The sequence below is a fragment of the Protopterus annectens genome, chromosome 6.part0, assembly GCF_019279795.1.
Source record: "Protopterus annectens isolate FY-2018-M chromosome 6.part0, PAN1.0, whole genome shotgun sequence".
In the NCBI taxonomy this organism is placed as follows: Eukaryota; Metazoa; Chordata; order Ceratodontiformes; family Protopteridae; genus Protopterus; species Protopterus annectens.
The window spans coordinates 245,878,471-245,898,336 of record NC_056737.1 but is presented as its reverse complement, the minus strand read 5'-3'; positions in this window follow the sequence as shown (position 1 = coordinate 245,898,336).

The window sequence follows — 19,866 nt, the reverse complement described above, 5'->3', positions numbered from 1 at the left end:
AGTAATGTTTGGTGAATTTATGAACTAGGCTGGGAAATGGGAACATAAACATGGCAGAGTTTCACACCTTTTCTTAACACAGCTTGTATAGGTATTGTGCCTGTGTTTTATTAATGGAAACAGGGAAGAAGTTTGGCTTCAAATCACATTACTACTAAAGGATTTAATGGATCATGTTCCTAAATCATGCTAACAAAATGGTATCTAGAGATTTCAAATTAGTGCACTAAAAATGCTAGGATTTTTTTTTTATTTTATTTTGTAAATATATAATAAATTCCACTGTAACATAAAACAACAATCCTAGGCAAAGTAGAAAATGAAATAAAATACTTGATCCCACACCAGCCTTGCTGTCAGAAAATTGTCTATACTCTAGCCACATAGTAGAAAGTTTCTATACATTTTTGCAGATCATCAATAGGCCATACCTATCCAAAGCTGTGTTAGAAATAGTCTGTCTTGCAGACACTGATGTTATAACTAAAACATCATTAGACATCCTTGTATCACTCCTTTCTTTTATTATAGGGTATACTCAGACCTCCCAACTCTACCTGTTTTGGAAATATTTACTCATTTTCTACTTTGGTACACACCTTTACATAATGTTCCTGTTTTTGGATGCATATTCTTATTTTTCAGTTTGATTTACCCCTTTCATGTGATTTTCTTAAATCACTCCCATCACACAATTTTGAAGCTGTTTAGCGCTTAGGAATCTATAAACTATTAAGACCAACATACTGGTGGCACGAATAATTTAAAGAAAGAGGATCCTGATGTTAACATTATTTTTCAGAAGCAAAAACAGATGACTGTGAGAAAAAAATGTTTTCAATATATTTTTTAAAGTCTACTGATTTTACAATGCCTTTGATAATTTATCATTTTTGTCACTTACATTTTTTTTAAATTTCTGTTTCTAAGAATTATCCAACAATCCTTCTAGGGGTGGGAAGAATTGTGTGATAAACCATGAGCTCTTCCCCAGAACTGCTTGCAGTATGACATTTATTCAGCTGAGAAGATTAGCACGTCTACTCCTGGCCACTTGTGGTAATGTACACAGCCAAAAGACATTGTTCAACCATCATGGCAGAGCTAAGGGTTTAGTTTAGTGGAGTGCATGTGAGGGGCTGTATATTAGTGCATCTGCCTGGAAGTAAAGCAGTAGGGAGGTTCTTCAGTGAGTGTGCGTGTGTGTGTGTGTGTGTGTGTGTGTGTGTGTGTGTGTGTGTGTGTGTGTGTGTGTGTGTGTGTGTGTGTGTGTGTGTGTGTGTGTGTGTGTGTGTGTGTGTGTGTGTGTGTGTGTGTGTGTGGGCTTAGTTTAGTGGGGTGCATGTGAGGGGCTGTATATTAGTGCATCTGCCTGGAAGTAAAGCAGTAGGGGGGGTTCTTCAGTCAGTGAGTGTGTGTGTGTGTGTGTGTGTGTGTGTGAGTGAGTGAGTGAGTGAGTGAGTGAGTGAGTGAGTGAGTGAGTGAGTGAGTGAGTGAGTGAGTGAGTGAGTGAGTGAGAGAGAATTGTCTGTGATCGGATGGTGTGTGGGTGTGTGTGTGTGTGGGGGGGTGACTGTCATATTTCTACACCCCTTTCTAGATCAATGACCAAAGCCTGCAACATTGTGTCAGGGGAAACACTAGCCACCTGGAATAACTACATGGGTCAGGTGGAACACAAGTCACTACAGATAACTAACTACACGGTTTGGAGAGACCACTGGCCACCAAAGATAAGCCTGTAAGAGTATGCCTTGCTGGCAGCTAAACATGGGACAACAGGAAAAGACTAGACACCATGCATATCCTGCACACCATGCATGAAAGGCACTTAAAGAAAAGAAAGTGTGGGCTGGGACAGGGAACACTTGACACCAGGGATGCTATCAATAGCATGCCTTAAAGAGATTCAACCTCTGCACCTTCCCACCTCCCACAAGGAATATCTGTCTTCTGCACCATCACTAGACACCAGTGACAGCAGTACCTACAAAATTAAAGTAAGAATAAAATACATTTACAAGGAGAGAGACAAAAGCTTGAAACCTTGAACCCTTGGCATATGAATCAGCAGCATTAACTACTGTATTAAATTAACAGGTTTTATTTTTTAATAATACAATTGATATTGATGTGGGTGTCTCACTTGGGGGGGGGTTAAGGTTCAGAACAGAGTTTAAAGGAACACTAGATGACATAAGGAGAATTTTAACTATGTGGCTCTATGTAACACAAAAAGTTAGTAGAGCAACAGGTCTAGCATTGCAGTGCAGTTTCTGCACTATAAGTAGGAAACTCTAATGTCTGGCATTATTAACTGACTGTTAACATCTGTGATGAACAATGGCAGGAAAAGGTAGACATTAGGGACATTTTCACAGTGCAGGGGCAGGTATAGGGTAAGTGGTGTGTATGCCTTTGAATGTGTGTATTGTGTTGTGGGGGTGCCTGTGCTGACATGATGATGCCATTTTTTTCTGCTGTTAGCTACTACAGGGAAGGGCTTGTATGCATTTGTAGTAGTTATACAAACTTAAGGGTTGATTTGCATATAGCCCATGAGGCCTCTGGTGCAAGAGGTTTAAGGTATCACACAGTTAGAAGTCTAGTTTTGCTAGAATTTTCTTTTTGTGTTTTTTAACCAGTTGGTTATCTGTGTGACCTTTTTACTCTTTTTTTAATTTTGTTAGTTGGGATATTTTGTAAATACCTTAATGTTTATGGATATCAGATGGGTATGACAACCCTGTGTTTCCAAAAGTCAAATATTTTTCTTATGCTGTGCTGCTGATGTCATAAGAAAGCAGAAACATGCATGTCCACAGCTGGAGGAGTTTGGCTTTAATTGCCTTAAGTTATCCACTAAATAAACTTAAAAATGAAAGTAAAAGAAAAAGTTATGTACATTCAGAATTGCTGTTTAGCTGAAACATCTGATATACTTAAGGGGTGATTTTCATATATCCCATGAGGCTTCTGAGGCAAGAGGTTTAAGGTATCACACAGTTAGAAGTCTAGCTTTGCTAGAATTTAGTTTTTATGGTTTTTAACCAGTTGGTTATCTGTGTGACCTTTTTACTCTTTGATTTAGTTATACAAACTCAGAATCTCCATGAATATAGACAACCTACAATGACACAATCCTGTGGTACCGATAATAATGTTTACTTCATGGTCTCATCGGTGGTAGTTAGCAATTCAGAGACATGCAAATTTCTGATAATGAGGTCTTTCCTCATTTCAGGTAATGAGTCTCGGAATTTGAAAATACATCATCGTAGAAACAAAGCCTTTTTACACCAGCCCTTCATGTGAGCGGTGGGGGTTCCTTCTGAATTCTTAAGTATACATTTGTTAAAAAATCTAAGTTGACTTGCAGGTGGATGATTTCAAAACACAAACTTTTACACATCTAATTAACAAAACAGTAAAATACTATTGCTATATATGATTTCTAATAAATGTAACAGAAAGCTGAATTTATTTGATGTGGAGTCTGACTCCTACATTAAAGATTGATTCACTTTCCTGGTATAAAAACTGTCATCTCTATGTTAATATTAACCTGGCCATCATTTACACACTGGCTCAAACACTGACTTTTTTCAGAATTTGTAAAATCATATTAATCAGTTTTAAAGAAACATTTTGCAGAAAATAGAAAACTCGGCATCGGTTAAAGTGTAGTTTAAAGAATGCAATTGTACGGCAGTAATACCAAACTGCATTTCATTGAAAGATATCTTACATTAATGACATATTATAAGAAGTAAAGTCCTACAAGATCTTAATTAAATAACAGCAATATAAGTCTGTACAAAAGTGTAAATCTTAACTGCTTTGAGAAATAGCAATTTAAGAATTCAATGCTGATAACTGCATAAAGTAGTGTCTGGCATTTTCTTTCTAAAATGCAGCATTATTAACACTAAGAAATACTATAATAATTTAAAACTTGAATACTTCAAGTTGAAGTTTAAAGTAATAGGTACATAAATCTATGTAGAATTGGAATTTATTTTTTTATTATTTTAAGAGCAATAATACAGAGATAGTTCATTGTTTATCTCAATATAAAGTTGTATTTAATACTTTTTCCCTAAAAATAAAACTGCTACAAATGTTAGTTATTAAGTTAGTTTAGTTCAGGATATTTTCATTTGCAACCTCCCCCACCCCCCATTCTCCAAGGGTGACGTCTCTAGTGCAATATTAGACTTTATAGGCTTCTCTTCCTTGGCATTAGGTTTCTAAATCATAAGCCAAGGATCAAAATGCTGATTAATTTTTGCCACTTGGAAATCGCTACCAGAGCAGTGTGTGTGTGCATGTGTATGTGTGTGCGTTTTGTGTGTGTGTGTCACAGTGATTCTTTATTAGACTTCTCCCTTAATTGTATGACCATGGATCTGATATATATGTGTGAATGTGTCTGTAACTTTATGGTGGTGTGTTGGGCTTGTTGGGGGAGAGGGGTGGCAATGTTCTCCTACAAACATTCCAAACCTTTTTGTGACTTAGGCTTTTTCTGGGATTCCAGGTTTCATCATGGAACTAATTGTATATATATATATATATATATATATATATATATATATATATATATATAAATATAAATATATATATATATATATACATATATATATATACACATATATATATATATATATATATATATATATATATATAAATATATATATATATATATATATATATATATATATATATATATATATATATATATATATGGTGTATATTATAATAAAGTTTTACAACTTCGAACACCATATGGGCCACACCATATGAGCGAAGTTGTAAAACATCAAAACCAAAATAAAAAATGTAAAAATAAAAAAAAAAACCCTAACTGATTGCTCTGAGCATGGTGGGGGCAAGCCCCCTTGCACCCCCCGCACCCCGTGCTACTTAAATATACCAACTCAGAGATCGCACAACGTTGAATAAAGGGAAAAATTCCTACAGCGATCTCCGTTCGCACTTGCAAGGTTTTAAATATTCGACCATTTGGTGTCGCCCATATGGTGTTCGAATATTTAAAACTTCATTCTTATAATATAGACCCATATATATGTGTGTGTGTGTGTGTGTGTGTGTGTGTGTGTGTGTGTGTGTGTGTGTGTGTGTGTGTGCGTGTGTTTGTTTGTATGTATGTATAAAGTCCAAAGTTGCACATGGACATGTAGAAAGTTGTTTTGCATAGAGAATTAATGTTCTTATTTCTAAATGATGATTTAACCTCAGAGAGAGCGAGAGAGAGAGAGTAGATATAGGAATTACAGATATAGATGCCAGAGTATAGGTGTATGACTCACCCGTTAGAGGTATAGGGGATGCAGTTCCTTGCGAAACAAACTAAAGTTTAACTGACTACTTTTAAAGCTTACAAATGATTTGAAATGCATGTGTTACTGCATATATATATATATATATATATATATATATATATATATATAATATACTCAACTCTTTATTGTGGTTCATTTCAATAGTGTAGAACACATTTGCATGTTTTAACAGTACTATTCAATTCAAATGTTTTAAAGTTTATAATTAATTTATACTTGGCTTACTGGCATTAGTCAGTCTTTTAATTTTCCTTAGTTTTGTTGTGGCAGTCATTTCTGTGTTTGGATTTTTAATAACTCATCATTTCATCAGAGTTTGCTTTGGATTATTTCTTCATTTGACAGAAAAAGAAAACTGTCACACTAGGAAATACCTGAACAAAGTATTAGAGCATTTATGTTCTGTTAATTACTAGAACTTCATCAGAAAAAAAATGTCTTATTCACACCTTTTAAATATCCACTTGTCACATGACAAAGGCACCAATCACAAATCATTAATTTTATAGCTCTAAAACTTACACTACTTTTCAAACTAATTGCATCATTAAAACCAGGCTGCAGCACACCTGCTAGAATAAATTTTCAGCACAAGTCTCTTGCCTCAAACAAATTATAATCAGTCATTCTAATATTCAAATCAAAAATTTCTATTACAGTGATTTTTTTGAAACTCTTACACACTCTGCTGTGCTTAGCTAAGGTAACAGCTAAATTCTTACCCTAGATGCAGTCAGCTAACATGTGTGTTGTGTTGCTAAGGTAACTTGAGTACGGACGTTCAATTGGCTGAATAAGTCAGCCATTTAGATAGGCAGGCTTGGTCTCAGTCAGCCATTTAGATAGGCAGGCGTAACCTCCTTTTACTTTAAACACCTTTGTATTCTATACCACAGAAAAAGTGAGAAAAGAATCTAGAAACCAAAATTGTGCACATATACCACAAGGAAAAATACCTTTTTTACTAGATACTTCTTTGGAATACTTTTGGCTTATCCATAATATAGAGGCCAGTTGTAGACTACCTGGAATAAACTTCCAAGTATTACTTATGTTTCCTTTAATTTAATATGCATCCATTGAAAAATTAAAATCTATAGCCCAGCTCAAAGTTGTCTCATCCTCAGCACAACACTTACTGCTATATATAAGGTCTCTTCTTAATAGCTGGAATAATTGTATTATAATGTTCAACTACATCTTTCCTCTTCAAAATAATCAGTGGTGTAAGATTTCCCCTTTACTCAAACAGAACCTTCAACCAATCAAATTCAAATTTTCAGTTCATATTTATCTGAAGTTAGCTTTGCTACTCTTGCATGCTATCCAGACTTCTCAACCAATCAGGGACAAATTTGAACAGAATCAGGGAAAAGTCAAGAAAAAAATCAGGGGCAATCAGGTACACTTTTAAAATATTAGTGCTATTAGGTTGAAACATTGAGAGAATCAGAGCATATGAATTGATACACCTTTTCTGAAGTAAAATAAGTGTATAACTCTTAATTATTGTCATTATTCATTAAGTGTAATTCACCACCTTTCTGCCAAAAGTCAGTAGTTTTAGGAGGGATTCAGAGGGACAGAGCAAAAATTTTAGTCAAAATCAGGAACGTCCCTGAAAATTAGGGACAGTTGAGAGGTATGATGCTATCCTTCTAATATATTTTTCTTAATGTCTATTGGATAGGTACTACTATTTTTATTTATTTTATTTATCTTGCATTTGTTTACCAGGGGTCTATATTAGAAAATCGCTGTTCTGTAACTTTGCTGTTTTCAGACTTCTGGTTTTACGTGTCGACAAAAGAGTGTTCGCTCTTTCATCATTTCGTTCTTCTAATATAGACCCATTTACAGGGAACGTCTGACTGGACGAAGTTGTCCTTTTTCAGCAGAGACCTGGGGAGAAAAGTTCCACATTTACAGGCAACAGAACAAAACAAAAATTAAATATATAAATATATATAGGGTTATGTGGCATAGTATATTCAATATTTAAGCAACAGAGATAAACAAGCTTAAAGCTTTGCTTAGCATTCGCAGAACAATATTTTAAGGCTTAAACAAGCATACTGGAAAAATATTATTTAACTAACACAGACCCCCGGATTTCCTAGTCTGCCGTGCAGGACTAGTCTAGTCCTGCATGGAAGCGGCCGCTTAGGAGCAGGATGGCAGCGCTCCATGCATATTAATGAAGGCACACTGCCCAACCTCCTAGGCATACAAGGAGCATGTATGAGTGCAGGGGGCGTGTCTGAGAGCACAGCACTCAGAATAAACATGCCCCTGCAAAGTAGAACAGCAGAAAGTGGAAATAAATGAGCAAGGCCGCTCATACGTGTCTGCATATCCCCACCAACAGTCCCCCATGTGTACAACAGCAACAGTACATATAAATAAACCAAAGAAAACCCATCATATTTATTGTGACTCCGAGTGCAGCTAACCGTAAGTGCCCGGGTGTGCCCATCGCTTAGCTATGGTTAAAGCAGCTGAAAAGGCCGAAGAGGATAACAAGGAAGATATATGCAAATGAAGCAGCACAGCAATAGTGTAGTGGGCAGGGCATCTGCCTAACAAGCAGGCATTCCCGGTTCGAGTCCCACCGCAGCACATACCATTCTCCATGTGAAATCTGTATATAATCATTTTTTTTCTCATATATTTCCTGTATAACCTACTAAATAACATTAAATGTGAACTGGACAACTGTATTAATAAGGCACTAGTAAGCAGGTGTAAGCATATATAAGCAGTAGTAAGCAAATATAAGCACTAGTAAGCGTGTGTAAGTGTGTTTGCACAGGGGTAAGCATTACCTACACAGATTAAGCAAAGTAGAAGCTGAGTGTTAGAAACTGTAACCGGAGGTTAACAGTGCTTAGCTCCATGCAACCCTGCACACACCCGCATACAACCGCTTTAATGTGCCGTAATCACTCAATATCCAATGGCCCATATTCCACCCAGCAACAAAATAAACAGTCCTGCAAGGCTCGAACCAAGGACCCTGCACACCATAGACAAAGGGAATTACTACTAAACTATGACAGTTGTCAGAAACATATCATCTAGTCCAGTCATGCAACAGCACAGATAATGTAGACCTACAGCTAGATGGATGTGTGTGTGCAAATATATTACTATCTAAACGGATACAACATATCCATAGATGTAGTCACACACACATATATATATATATATATATATATATATATATATATATATATATATATATATATATATATACATACATATACAAATATATGAACAGATACACATGCAAATGCCGACATCTACACATATATATGTCAACATCCATACGTCCACATATACACAGCAAGTTACATATATGTATACAGAGAAATGCTCCCATAGGTATATACAGACATAGTTAGAAATATGTAAGCAAATATATACACCAACAGAGGTACATATGGCCAGACATCTGTAGATAGCAATGGTAGATTAACAGACACATACATGTCCACATGCACCGTTTTAGGCCTTGACAGGCCCCAAACAATATACGTCACATACGAACTGGCATACCCCCTGCCCAGACAAACACGACCACCCTGCAAAACACTACCAAGCTCAATGTAATGTGTGTGCGTCATTGAAATAATGATTTAAATTAGTCCTCGGTCATGTTCCACATGTTGACATCACATCCCCCTCTCCCCCACCCACTAGGCAGCCCGAGCAGTACAGGCCCATCCAACCAAGGCCATCCAAGAGCCATACATGCATTACCCACAGTTCCGCTTCCCCCCACCCGCCGCACACATGCAGCCACCATCTCAACCCTGGTTACCGGCCCGTAGCTTCCACACCAGTATACATCGCCCCCCCCATCCACACTCACCCCCGGGACCCATCCCTTATGTTGTCTCGACCCAAGTATCCTAGGTCTGGCACACACCGTAGTCCATGCACATAGCCATGGGTACCTATGGCTATATGCATGGCAATGTGCACATAGCCATGGGTACCTATGTAACTTTGGGTGTAGACAAAAATTGTATACCCAATGTTCGAGCTGTCCCACATGAGACAAATAATTACCTGGTACTAGCAATAGATTTCATGTATGACTCTGTGTTTCATTCCTAGTAATGTTCACAGTCACAAGAAGGTGAAACCCTCCACACAACTATATTAGCAGAATCTGGAACCCCCAAACCAGGTGTCCCAGACGACACATGTAAATAACACATGAAGGGAAAATTCAAGCACATTTGGATCACCACTTGCTCACCACCTGGCGAAGTCCACCACCCCCCAACTAACACTCCATACCCCTACACCAACTACTGACACTGACACCTCCTGTCCTGCCTCGCATACATATCCCAACACTCTGCAAACCTGCACTACTGCTCCCCCACCAATCAGTCGAATGGACTACTATACAGTTAAAATGTCTCCCCCTCCACTTACCCACCTACACCCTCACTATTCACATCTACTCTACAACACAGGTATGGCATAACTAAACCTAACCCGAATACCTGAGTGTAACCTATCCAGAACTGCTAAACTGGAATCCTACTTCACCTTACACTGACCTTCGTGAACATTCATACCTGACATGTACACCTAACTTAATTTTGTATAACACCGACATGTTCATGAAGTAGCGCAGGGGTATGCGGCAGCAAGCGGGAGTACGTCTGTTTGGGCAGCTGTAAGCAATGCCCACACTGGTTAAGCAATGTAGAGGCCAATCCAGTGTAAGATGCCATAACCAGAGGTCAGCAAGTCTGAGCCTCTTGCACACCAGCGCATACCCGTCTACACTTCCTCCGCAGTGCCTTAGGCATGCTGTAGCCCACAGCCCTCATCGTGGCCAGTAACAACATAATCAGCGCTCCCAGGTTCCCACCCCTCACCCTGCACACTATAGTGAGTTACCACGAAGGCATGGCAGATATTCAATTAGCTGCTGTTATCACAAACATATCATCCGGCACAGTCAGTCAACAGTATAGGAAATGTATGTAAGTATGTACATTAATACCAGCAAACATGTGCACATTGCTCAATCACAGTATTCTGAGCAGTCTATGAGTATCAATGAATAGTGCCTGTCCACACATACTGTGAGAACAGTAGTCTTGTATAATACTGAAGAGAGGAATGGAAAATGGGGCATGCCGTGGGGGCTTCATCCATGGAAGCGGGAGATGAAGCTGGTCTGGTGTGTGAGCAAACCACTGCTTCTCAAACCCCTGGCAGGATGCTACCAGTGGGAGAAACAGTGTAGACCAGCAAAGTCTACTCATGACACAACAACTGGTGGGACACACCAGACTTTGTGGGTCACAATGATGTTTCCACCAGTATCAGAGGGGATCAAGGGAAGGCTCAAATGTACGTGGACTGAACGGATAAAGAGCTTGCAGAAGGTTGCGGCGAGACAGTAAAATGGAGGAGTATCGAGATGTGCAGAGAGGGAAATGTGTGGAGGTGTAGTATGGCAGGGCTAGCAACTGGAGAATGGATGGATGCTGTGTACGTGGAGCTCGGGGGCAGGGGAAAGGGAGCACGGGTATGACATTAAGGTAGAAATGTGCAAATTAAGCAGAACTGCAATAGTGTAGTGGGCAGAGCATCCGCCTAACCCACACACATTTCTGGTTCGAGTCCCACTGCAGCACATTCTATTTTCCATGTGAAATCGGTATATCAACATTGTTTTGCTGTATAACCTACTAAATGACATTTATACTTGAACAGGAGTACTGCATTACACATAGACCTACTCACTATTCAAAGGACATGAGACGACACACAGGTATGTATACAGACAACCTTTAATGGTGTATTTTGCAATAATGTATGCCATTACTTACAGCACATAGATCTGGACTTATTTAATCAGTGAGGAATGCAAGGCCCACACAAAACAGTAGATGCAGACAGTGCGGATATATAACATACTATGCTGTCCAGGCCAAGCCCATCAATTCGTACAACTATAGACAAAGGATTTGCCGTCAAGATATAAACAATAACAGCTGTAGTTCAGCAGCCACCAGTTACACCTTGTAGTCAAGGCCTAGGGGACATTTATTACCTGTGCTAATGTCTATGTATTTGTCACATGTATGGACCCTGTCCAACAAATTTCGTGGGAGTCCACAATATGACTGAGATGATAGTAGGAATGCTAGCAGTAAATAATGATAGGCCAATACTGAACAACCCCTAACCATATCACAGCAGGACAAAGCCAGACATATATGTGGAGGACAGAGGCAGGAACACAGGGCCATACTCGTAATATTGCTGTTACACACCCTGCAAATTGCTGGTGTTACAGGATTAGTTGCAACATACCCTTATGCAGGAATAACACATCAGGAACACAAATGAAAGTAGCCATGTACTGATAGCACGCAACAGACAGATTGCCGGGGATATATCTAGGACAAGACCTGTGTAGTGCACAGGCAAAAGCAAACAGACAATCCACTGGCCATCATGTGGATAGGCCCACTGTTGAGAGTTATGCAGACAGACTGCATTCCATCCTAAACTACTATGTACAAGCAAACACTGCAAGACCAGCAATATACAATGCACATAACAACACTACTCATTCTGTCTGTAGGTCTAGAACCTCTTAAGATTGTGTAGTTGCCCTGTGTCTGCAAGCCCCACTGTAATAGGTACTGCAACCTGCCATCTGTAACACTGCTGCCCACATACAGGAAGGATGTCCTCCATACTGTAAAAGTGAAGGGACAACGCCCACATGAGTAAGCAACTTATAGTACTGGGTTGCCATGACAATGGTTAACTGAATCACTACATAGCAGGCTGCACGCAGTCAGCAACTGTTGCACACTGACTGGTGCAGAGCCCATCACCTGATCATGTGCATCACCTACAAAAGCCATGCTGAAATCCATTCAAACCAACTCATTCACTCTACTGGAGAGGGAGGGAGAGAGACAGAGAGAGAGAGAGGGAGAAAAAAAAAGAAAATATAAAACGAAACTCACACACAGTGGGAAACAAAAACCTACAAGCCAAAACCGGGAAGGCCTCACACCCGTCCAAAGAATAAAAGGTATGTAAAACATAACTGTATGAAATTTAATGCAGTATGTGGTATAGATTACTAGGATATATGATGTTGAATGTTTGATATGTGCCATCTGTAGTTGTCCCTGTAATGATGTCCCGCTGAACAACTGCTCTGGACAACACTGTCTATCCCTGTAAGCTGTGGCACATACCTGCCAACTGTGCAGATCAGCAATGAATGACAAATATGTCAGCCATAATATCTGTGTATGTTATGTTAGTGTGAACAATAGCTGGTGGTGGATGCACTGCCGTCATGATAAACACATGGGTGTCAGAGCACACCACTTGCAGGACAGTCATGTTAATGTGTAATATAGCGTGCACAAATGCCATAGGTGTGTAATAGATGTGCCAGCAATCTCACACCATATTTACCACCCTAATGATAGTCTGTGCTCACATGTGGCACCTGTCTGTGTTGCAGCAAGGCAAAACAGTGCAGCTGTGAATGAAAGACAGTTACAGAATGCAGACCAGATGTCTGTATGCACTCCACATATCTGTGTGATACAGAAAGTGACATGTATGTGTACAGATACACAGACACTCATATAGACATAGGTATATCAACAACGTACAACATATATCTACACATATATGTACATAGATGAATATTTATACACATATATATAGTGGCACTGACAATGGCATGCAGGTGAAATAGTCTGTAACAGGCCAGCAAAGATAAGTGTCGCCACAGGGAGCATGGCTGCAAACACATAGCACAAAGTGTGGCACATACACATAGCACAAAGCTTGGTACAGTACAATATATGTCCCAATGGTAGGTAAGCAGCTGACATAACAATTGCAGTCTGTGAACAGTTTGTTGTAGCTGATATGGTGGGGGGAGACAAATATGTGTATTAAGAACTATGGTAACCTTGCTGTATGGGTGGCTCAGACCTGTTTCCATCTTTATGTCGTCCAGGAAACATGTCACATAGTCGTCCTCCCACATACAGCACCGCTGAGACAGAGATCATTATCGACCACCTGGTACAGCACTACAAACTGCTGTTTGGGAGGACAGCCCATGACCAGCAGGAGAGGACCACCCTGTGGAATGAGCTAGTCCACAGGGTCAATGATGTCGGACTGCATAACCGCAGCTATGAGCAGGTCCGGCATCATTGCACCGACCTGCTTCTCCATATACATCAGCATGCAGCTGCCATAAGGGGAGACCACCTCCTCACAACAGGGGGGAACCCACCCATCCACCCCTCACCTGTGTGGAGGAGCTTCTCAGCAGCCTTGTGGCACCTGGCCACCTGCAGCATCAACACCTGGCAGGGCACATCTTGGAAGTGGGTGCCAACGACACACCAGCTGAGCAGCATGCAGGTAAGGCCTTAGGGCACATCAGTACCCCACTTTTGTGTATGCATCTGCATCTGTAAAGGTACATCATGCAAAACTGAGATGTCATATACATAGTCTGCTGCTGTGTAGTAGTAATAAACAGTTGTGTATAAGCTGTAATATTGTGTAATTCTACTGTTGATGTAATGTAATGCTGCACCCACCTTTTATGACTGCCACAGCTGTGGCCACTGACATCAGCTTTCTCACACGCCTATGTAGGTCCCTCCAGGATACCACCATGGCAGCAGCCCATAGCCGGTGAGTATGGTTCGTGTTCATGCATGATGATAAACTGGGCATGTAATAGCTATGGGATATCCCATGCACATGTCTAACACACCTACCCATACTGCATGCTGTACACGTTCATGTTTTGTTGCTGTGAAATGCACTGCATCACAGTAGAGACCACGCTGGGTTATCGGAAGGGTACAACAGACACATGCAAGATAACTAACATCCTGTCAATGTGCAATGTGTCCACAGGGATGTGAAGTGTGGCAGGACACACGGTCTACAGTAGGCACATGTGTGACTCAACACCACCATGGCTGCAGCTGCACATAATCAGGTTAAGTAAACATTGCAGATGTAACCCTGACCCCACAGCACTCGTGACAGCAGTGTGTGCACTCCAGGGGATGTGTACATGAGTAGACCTTGCAACCATGCAGAGGTCTGGGACATGTGTAGGCCACCCCCCACAGCCATGGTAAGGTCCGCTGGTTGTCAGTGTAATAGTCATGTACTGGTCATACATGCACTGCTGATGTTGTGATCTGTAACACAGACATCAGGCATCCACAACTGATAGCTGTTCACATATCATCCCAGGTATGAGTTGCTACAACACATAGGGGCTGTGAGCACTGGAGCTGACATAACTGACACAATACTGCAGTTGCATCAATGGTTTCTACATCTGTGAGATATGGTGCACAGTACAAGGCAGGGTGCAGAACAGGTCCACAGTAACACTTTGTACATGGGTGCAGTGTTAACATGAGGAAGGGCCATCACCTACCAACACAGCCCATGCCTCACACACATGTATACTGCCGCTAGCATGTCACTATAGTTGCACTGCATGCTGTTGAGCACCATATGTAATGCATGTTGACAGAAGGGTAATGGGAGGACTGTGTGTAAAAATGTTGTGCAAATCCACATGTAGGAGTGTGGGATGTGTGTGTGTGTCTTGATTGTTTTTGTAAGTGCAAACTAGTGGACTGTGGATGATGCATGTCAGATGTGTGTATACATGTGTGTGTGTGTGTGTGTGTGTGTGTGTGTGTGTGTGTGTGTGTGTGTGTGTGTGTGTGTGTGTGTGTGTGTGTGAGTGTGTGTGTGTGTGTGTGTGTGTGTGTGTGTGTGTGTGTGTGTGGGTGTCCATGTATGCAAAGCGATAGTGGGATTGATCGCATGGCAGTACTTCCCCTTGGGATTGTGCTGTGCATGGAGTGAGACATGGGACACCAGGACAACCTGTCAGGTATGTGAACACAGGACAGCTGATAGCATAAAAGTCTGTAGCATGAAGCATGCATTGGGAGGTGCAGTACATGCCAGGTATACACATCATATTGCCAGCAGCAGATAGGTAACTGGCTACCCACATACTCAACACTACAAATGCAATGGGGAATTACCACAGCACATCAGTGAGTGTATCCGGGTAGTACTGTTGTCCACATGATGGGTCACTTGTGCAGCAGATGTGGCTTGGACTGAGCAAGATTGTAGTATGAGGCTCTGGTGTGTGACATATTTAGTGAATGTAGCAGCCCCAACCATAAAGGGGCCTCTTACACCATTACTGCCCATACACAGAGTAATACAGGGTGACAGCAGTGAGGCCATGTACAACCTACTCCACCCAAGTCAGGGAGGTGATGGAGTAACAGGTCAGGTGTTGTAACCACACATGTTAGGCATAGAGAGGAATGATATGTTAATGGGCAGTAGTGATGCATGTATATTAGCAAGTGCCATGCAGGATGGGGGATATATGTAACTTACTGTGGGACTCTCTGTAAACTCAAGGAAAGTGAGGTAGTAAGGTGGCTGTCAGTGTGAGTGTGTGAGTGTGTATACTGTTATGCAATGCTGTACAGGTCTTAATGTGTGTGTATTTGTTTCCCCCACAGATGGGGAGGTGGGTCAGGGTCCCTCCGGCATGCAAACTGAGGTAGGTGTCCCTACAGACACCGATAATGATGATGATGGTACAGGTGAGGCACAGGTAGGGTTGTCAGAGGCCGACACTGTGCCAACATGTGTTATCACCCTCCTAGCCACCCGAAGCCCACACACAGTTACAGTGCCCCTACAAACCCCATCACATGTGGCCATAGCAGAGGGGACAGTTGCCGCTAGGTGGCAATGACCAGAAAAGTCTGGTGTCCATGCCAACTGTGTTGGGTCACAGTCTGCATAGCCAGATGTCCGGAAGGCCACCACATTGGCAGATGTACCATGGTGCTCGTGGGAGGACCACAGGTCATCATGCCCCTAGCAGAGGTGCCACACTTGGTACCACCAGGAGCATGTTTCAGGCCATAATGGAGGCACAGGCACGTATGGAAATGCACACCAGACAGGGCCTGAGGCTGCCGAGGTCTGCTTTCACAGCTGTAAGTGGCAACCTCCATGAATTCACTGGTGCCTTCCGTGAATATACCAAGGTCATTCCTAGATGGTGGGGTGAGATGGGTGGCGTCCTTGACTGTGGCATGTCTGTGCTACAACACACGGTGGGAGTGGTGCAACGGCTGTGTGGACATAGGCTAGAGACACCAGCAGCTGGTGGTCAACGTAGATGTCCCAGGATGCCCAGCCACTCCTGTAGTGGCAGTACCAGCCCCAGCACACCACAGGGGCTGCTGTCCACACCACACCACAGCAGGCCTCATGCACATGGCCCTGGCCAGTGCCAGGTGGGACATGGTTCCAGCAGACATATATCATCATCGGGGGGAGAGTAGCACCTCAAGGTCTGTACCTGCACATGCCCATTGAATGCCTGGAAGGCACAGTCAGCATGTCCGTTGCCGTAGGCAGTGAACTGCACAGCCTGTCAGGTATGGTGTGCAGCTGTCCAACATCACCTGTATAGGGCAGCCACATGGTGGAACTGTGTGCATGCATACCCGCACATTATGCAACCACACCTAGGTGACCCCATATGGACAAAGACCACATCACCATGCCCCAATCAATAAACCACACCCCTCACCCACACACATGGTGACACATGTTTGGACCACCCTCGGGCTCTGGTACACCTGCAACACACCCTGTGCATATGATGATACCTGTGCCACATCCCTGTCATCCATAACATCGATGCAGGGACAGGTTACTATGGTTCTGATGCACACTGTGACTGTAATGGAGTGTCGCAACATACCACAGTGTAGAATGTAGTCAGGGGTAGTGTGTACTGCATACATGCCAGGTAGTGTAGCCATGCAGCTAAGATGACTTTCACACACCCTGTGCATATGATGATACCTGTGCCTCATCCCTATTATCCATAACATCGTGTAGGGACAGGCTACTATGGTTCTGATGCACACTGTGACTGTAATGGAGTGCTGCAACATACCACAGTGTAGAATGTAGTCAGGGGTAATGTGTACTGAATACATGTCAGGTAGTGTAGCCATGCAACTATGATGTATCTCAGCTGTTGGTAACACTGATTCGTATCCCCATACTGTCATCCATTTGTGCTGTAGGCATACATGTGTCAGCAGGAGGATGGTCGGCAGTCATATTCCACAAGGGTATGTCAGTGTGGTGACACCATGGCTGTGGTATATGTGGTGTACAGTTGCACACATGCCACAGGTATGTATAACAGTTATTGGCTGTGTAAAATTGACTGGTGGCATGCTGGTACAGCTATAATCTGCGCCCTTATGTCAACCCATCCACATGCACACACATCCTTAATTGGTGACACTGTGTCTAGAACCCAACCCAGGTATGTAGTGCTACTGAACTGTGTGGCTGTCATTGCACACATGACACCATCTGTAGGGTGAGGTGTGTACCAGGTCACGTGCTACACAGTCAGACATGCACGCATACACACACAGTTGTCAGGTCCGGGGTTAGAACTCCCAACTAACTCCTTAATCACACTATGGCCATATGATGTTATGGGATGTGCTACAGAGATTACTGGGCTATGATCATCCCAGAGGTGTATTTCAAGGTGCGTGACATCAGCAGCCTTGCCAAAGGTGGGTATTTGACTTGTAAGGGATGTGAGTATCCTAAAAAGAATTGCTTTCTACACAGTCAGACATGCACATAAACACAGACACACACTCACACACGCAGTTGCCAGGTTTGGGGTTGGAACTCCTACCTAACTAGTTTATCATACTACAGCAGTACGCAGTTATGGGATGTGCTACAGAGTTTACTGGGCTACAGTCTTCCCAGAGGTGTATTTCAAGGTGGGTGACATCAGCAGCCTTGCCAAAGTTGGGTATGTGAAATGTAAGGGGTGTGAGTACCCTAAAAGCATTGCTCTCTACACAGTCAGACATGCACGCATATACACACACAGTCAGCAGGTCAGGAGCTAGAACTCTCAACTAACTCCTTAATCACACTATGGCCATATAATGTTACAGGACTTGCTACAATCGTCCCAGAGGTGTATTTCAAGGTGCATGACATCAGTAGCCTTGCCAATGGTGAGTAATTGACTTGTAAGGGGTGTGAATAGCCTAAAAAGCATTGCTCTCTACACAGTCAGTGACAGACAGACACACACACACAGTCTCACACATGCACAGTTGCCACATCTGGGGTTTGACATCCTACCTAACTACATTATCACACTACAGCAGTACGCAGTTACAGCATGCACTACAGAGATTACTGGGCTACAGCTTTCCCAGGGGAGTATTTCTAGGTGGGTGACATAAGCAGCCTTGCCAATATTGGGTATGTGAAATGTAAAGGGTGTGAGTACCCTAAAAGCATTGCTCTCTACACAGTCAGACATGCACGCATACACACACAGTTGGCAGGTCGGGGGCTAGAACTCCCAACTAACTCCTTAATCACACTACAGCCATAAGATGTTACGGGATGTGCTATGGAGATTACTGGGCTACGGTCATCCCAGAAGTGTATTTCAAGGTGTGTGACATCAGCAGCCTTGCCAAAGGTGGGTATTTGACTTGTAAGGGGTGTGAGTAGCCTAAAAAGTATTGCTCTCTACACAGTCAGTGACAGGCAGACACACACACATATGCACACACAGACTCACACACGCACAGTTGCCACAGCTGGGGTTTGACCTCCTACCTAACTACATTATCACACTACAGCAGTACGCAGTTACAGCATGCGCTACAGAGATTACTGGGCTACAGCTTTCCCAGGGGAGTATTTCTAGGTGGGTGACATCAGCAGCCTTGCCAACTGTGGGTATGTGAATAGTAAGGGGTGTGAGTAGCCTAAAAGGCATTGTTCTCTACACAGTCAGTGAGAGACAGGCACACACACAAACAGTAACACACACTCACATGCACACAGTTGCCATGTCTGGGGTTAGAACTCCTACCTAACTAGTCTATCACACTACGGCAGTTATGGAATGCGCCACAGAGATTACTGGCCAACAACTCTCCCAAAGGTGTATTTCACATTAGATAACCTCAGCAGGCTTGACAGGGTACTGCTATGGGGTGGCCAGTGTGTTCATGGCCCATACACCATTCATGTAGGGGTGACACACAACAAGCGGCCACACATGGAGTCATATGTCACAGGTGCATGTATAGGGCAACTAGCTGACTACATCCTTGTACAGCCATGTTGCACAGCTGGCACGTGGACCACATAGTCTGTGGTGCTGACAGGTACTGGTCGCTAGTAACTGCAGTGTGTGACATCTGCACCTGATGTGTTTGGGGCCCTTTGGCTGTGTGCTGGGTGGGATAGGCATGGATGGCTCCTTGTCATGGTCACCCTCTTTCACACATCTATATCCAACTAC